General features: G+C 48.1%; 1 long non-coding RNA gene across 2 annotated transcripts; it reads left to right on the forward strand.

Annotated features, from left to right (window-relative positions):
- Positions 1–1,139: 1,139 nt before the first annotated feature.
- Positions 1,140–4,229, forward strand: LOC125912648 (uncharacterized). 2 transcript variants are annotated; one of them, XR_007454797.1, is made up of 3 exons: positions 1,140–2,526; positions 3,646–3,746; positions 3,871–4,229. It is a non-coding gene; the product is annotated as an uncharacterized LOC125912648 (long non-coding RNA). The 2 variants fall into 2 exon arrangements; XR_007454798.1 differs by having other exon boundaries at positions 1,140–2,462.
- Positions 4,230–4,544: the final 315 nt, after the last annotated feature.

The raw sequence follows: 4,544 nt of genomic DNA on the forward strand, positions 1-4,544 counted from the left end.
CATGATCTTGTATGTGTACCTGTATTTAAATACTCTGAATTTAAGTGAATCTCTCCACATCCACAGATTGGAACTTACTGAGTAGTAATATCTGCAAACCAAGAGGCCAGCTTCTACACAGTGTCTGTATCTCACCAGTCCGCTGGCATTACCACAGTGGGCTGTCTGTCCAGGACAATTCAGCAGGCACTCACAGAGCGCTTACTCCAACCGCCATGTAGGAAGATGAGTAGGATGGTCCCTGCCCTCAAGCTCTGTTCTGGCCGCAGCCTGAGTCTCTTTTCCCTCTGCCATTGTGCTTCACATCTGGCACCTGGTCTTAGTTCTTCTGCTTCTTTCTTCAACCAGTTTGGAAGCGGGAACCACATGTTCTGTTTTTTGTAGTCTCTACAACCCTGACCTTATTCAGTCTTGGAGGAGAGGTATAAATGCCTACCCCCAGTCATTTAATTTAGCATTGATTCAGCATCCGTTAATATTTCTTGAGCACCTATTGTATGCCAAGCACAGTTCTAGGAAACTGGGGAATACAACAGACAAGATAAATAAGGCCCCTGTTTTCATGGAACTTATCTCCTTGTGGAGAAGACAAATGAATAAACCAGTAAGATTATTTCAAATACTGGTAGTGCTATGAAAATTAAAAAAAAAAAAATAGTGTGCTAGAATGTGGAGTGGAGGCAGTAACTTAGTGGTCAGGAGAGCCCACTCAGCAGAGGTGGTAGTTGATACATGAGTTGAGGATAAGTCCCAGGTAGAGAGAACAGCAAGTGCTGAGGACTTGAAGCAGGGTCAAGCTAAGCATGAGTGTTTCTGGGTGCAGTATATAGGCTCATTCCCTTGAGGAGCTCACAGTTCAGCAAGTGAGACACTGACATGAACAACTATAATATAAGGCCAGTGCCATCTCAGAAGAGGGGCAAGGAAGGCTAAAGAACACTGCTGGGTACTGTGGGGATGCACATCTTGCCAGATCATGGCACCCACCATGAAGCACTTATGCTTGTAATAGAGAATAAGAGGTAGACGATATCAAGGTCTCAAAGAGTATGTGCTCCATACAGAGAGGCCCGATGAGTTCAGAGCTGACCTCACAATATATACACGTTAGCAGTAACCACTAGCATAGATGACTGGAGGCTCACCACGTGCCAGGCGCTTTGTAAGCCCTCTGCATGGATTATCTCAATCTCTAGTTGGTGAGATGCTCTGCTGCTCTCTACACCAACCCTGTCCTCCCCTACTTCCAGCTCAGATAAGATGGCAGCCTCCCAGTTACCCCTAACCCCAGCTCCAGCAGCCAGCTCAGGCCCTGGGAAGTCATGGGTGGCTCTTGAATCAGCCCTTGCTCTGAGACACAGGTATGCCAATCTTCCTGCTGTCAACTAAAGAACAAAATGCATGCGTTAAACATTTCTGATTTCTCCAAACTTTATTTCAAAAGGCTTCGTGTTCTAAGGAGAACTTGCTTTGTGCTGCATGGAACACTCTGGTCTTGGCAATTCTAATGTGGCACGGTGGTGGCAGCATTTTTGTCCCTGTTCTGCTGAAGGAGAGGCTCAGGGCACAGAAAGGGAAGAGGTGGCTTAAAGGTCATTGCCTGCATCAGGAGCCAAGCCAGGAATAGAAAGTGACTGTCCAGGTCCCAGACTAAATGGTGTCGTTGGTAACGTCCACTGAGCAGGCTCATATCCCTCACATTCACAGGGCTACCTCTGAACTCTCTGGACCTCAGGAACTAGAAGGGCTGCAAGAAAAATTGGTTTGAAGCATTATGAAGCCTCCCGGGCTCCCTAGAGCTTTCAGAACCAAGGCCCTTTGGATCAGCTCACAGGACACAGGAGCTTCAGGATCTGGTCAACTTCTCCAGGCTCATCTTGTGCTAGACCCCCACCCACTGCCTTAGCTCCAGACATTCTGGATGACCAGCAGTTCCTTGAATACACTGTGCTCTTCTTACCACTGTTCTGGTCTTTTTAGATACTTTTGCCTGCCTCAACTGCCCATTTCCCCTTCATCAAGTTAATTCGTCTATGTCTTTCAAAACTCCACTTAAGCATCCAGAGCCTTCCCTGACATCTGCCCCCCCTCCCTGCTGCCCATTATGTGCTCCTCTGTGACTCCCCGGCATTTTGTGCTCCACATTTACAAGGCTGTCTCTCCCATAGACTGGATGCTTTTCGGAGACAGGGATCACATCTTATTGGACATTATCTTCCCATGAAGCCTAGCACAGAGAGAGAAAATACCCAGCGAATGTTGAATAAATTCCTCTTGGATGACTGCTCAGCTCAGACCACCTGTGTCTATAAACATCCCTTGCACAATGAGATCTAGCCCTGGCAAACACACTGTGATTATGTCCCAGCCCCAGGCAGCGGGCATTTTGCTTGCTCTTATTATGGACGCTGCACATAGAAAACAAAACCATGGGGCCATCAGAGGAGGCAACCAGCTTCAGGGTATGTAAGCAGGAAGAACTGAGAGACAATGTCCAAACTTTTGGAGCAAGACAATTATTTTAAGGTACCAGCACAGCATGTTCAAGCTCCTGTCTTGGCTTACCAAATTTTATTTATTTATTTTTAATGTTTTTATTTATTTTTGAGACAGAGAGAAACAGAGCATGAGCAGGGGAGGGGCAGAGAGAGGGGGAGACACAGAATCTGAAGCAGGCTCCAGGCTCTGAGTTGTCAGCACAGAGCCCGATGCGGGGCTCGAACTCACAGAGTGTGAGATCATGACCTGAGCTGAAGTCAGATGCTTAACCGACTGCCACCCAGGCACCCCAAGGCTTACCAAATTTTAACATTAAAAACAATCTTAGCCCGGGGTACCTTGGTGGCTCAGTCAGTTAAGCTCCCAACATTTGGTTTCCACTCAGGTCATGATCTTAGGTTTGTGGGATTGAGTCCCACGTCGGGCTCTATGCTGACAGCACAGAGCCTGCTTGGGATTCCCTCTCCCCTCTCTCTCTGCCCCTCCCCTTCTCGCTCTCTCAAAATAAACATAAAAATAAATAAATAAAAGGATCTTAGGGGTGCCAGGATGGCTCATTCAGTTGAGCATGTGACTTTTGATATTGGCTCAGGTCATGATTTCAAGGTTTGTGGGATCAAGCCCCACATCAGGCTCTGGACTGAGAGCATGGAGTCTGCTTGGGATTCTGCCTCTCCCTCTCTCTCCCTCTCTCTCTCTCTCAAAATAAAAAAAGAAAAGAAATTAATTAAAAGGATCTTAGAGGGGCACCTGGGTGACTCAGTTGGTTAAGCATCTGCCTCATGCTCTCAGCTCAGGTCTTGATCTCAGGGTTGTGAGTCCAAGCCCTGCATTGGCCTTCAGGCTGGGCATGGAGCCTAAGATAGATAGATAATTGGTAGACAGATGAGAGAGAGTGAGAGAGAGAGAGAGAGGATCTTAGAGACTGTCCAGTTGCTAGTTTTCAACCGTGCTTCAGGAAATGCCAACAGTTCCTTAGAGGTGGGAATCCTGGGAGCCTGGTCCTTACCCCAAACTCAACCTGAGAAGCAGTGTTGTATTTACTGGACTTCGCCTAAGCTGTCATTTGAAGAAACAGTTCCCAAGAAAGGCTGAAAAACCATGGTCTAGTTTAACCTCCCGCCATGACGGCAACTCTCTCTACAGCATCTCCTAGCCACTGGGCAACTGTTTGAAAACTTCCAGGGTCTGGGAGCTGTCCACCCTGCTAGCTGACGTGAGCCCTGCTGAAACAGCTCTGAGTGATGGTAAGTTCTTCCCCAACCAGCACTGAGACCTAGCCACCCCTCACTCCTGTCATCTTGCTGGGCTTCTTTCTGCCCACCATAGCTGAGCCTCCCAGCAAACTCTGTTCACTTTTCTACCTCACAGCCTCTCCTGCTGGGATATGACAACAGCTCTCAAGTTGCCTGGCACCCTCTGCTGCAGATTAAGCTGCCTTCTGTCTTTCCTGAGATGACTGAAAACCCTAGCCCCTGCTTATGGAAAGACTGCCTCACCACTGGGGCCTGGAGCTGAGCCTAAGGTCACCTACTGGGATGACCAGAGTGGATTTAGGGTGACGGTCCTTCAGGAGTTGTCATGGCCCACCTGGCAGTCATCTCCTCACACTGCCACTCACTGAGGTCACCTTAGTAACCCCTCCACCTTGCCCTTTTCTCACGTCCCCACTCCCACCCTCGACTATCTCCCCACAATCAGCTGTCAAACATGGCTCTTCCTACCTGGAACTCTTGACTTCGAGGCTTCTACACGTATCCTGATTTCATGTCACCTGGCTGGTTTCCATCACAGTGTTCCCATCACATCTTGACTTGAACCTTGACTCTTGCCCAGAAGTTGTCTCCCTCTCAACAGATGTGATACTCACTTTTCCTCAGCCTTCTATATCTGCCATGGCAGTTATCAGAGATAAGTGGTACCCCCTCAAGCATTTCATTTAACCACTGCCCCCCCCCCCAAAAAAAAACCCTTGCCTTGGTTTGAAACATCACTGCTGCATCATTTGGACTCTTGGGATCCACTGTGATCCCCAGATTACTTTT

This window comes from Panthera uncia, assembly GCF_023721935.1.
Source record: "Panthera uncia isolate 11264 chromosome C1 unlocalized genomic scaffold, Puncia_PCG_1.0 HiC_scaffold_4, whole genome shotgun sequence".
Taxonomy (NCBI): Eukaryota; Metazoa; Chordata; class Mammalia; order Carnivora; family Felidae; genus Panthera; species Panthera uncia.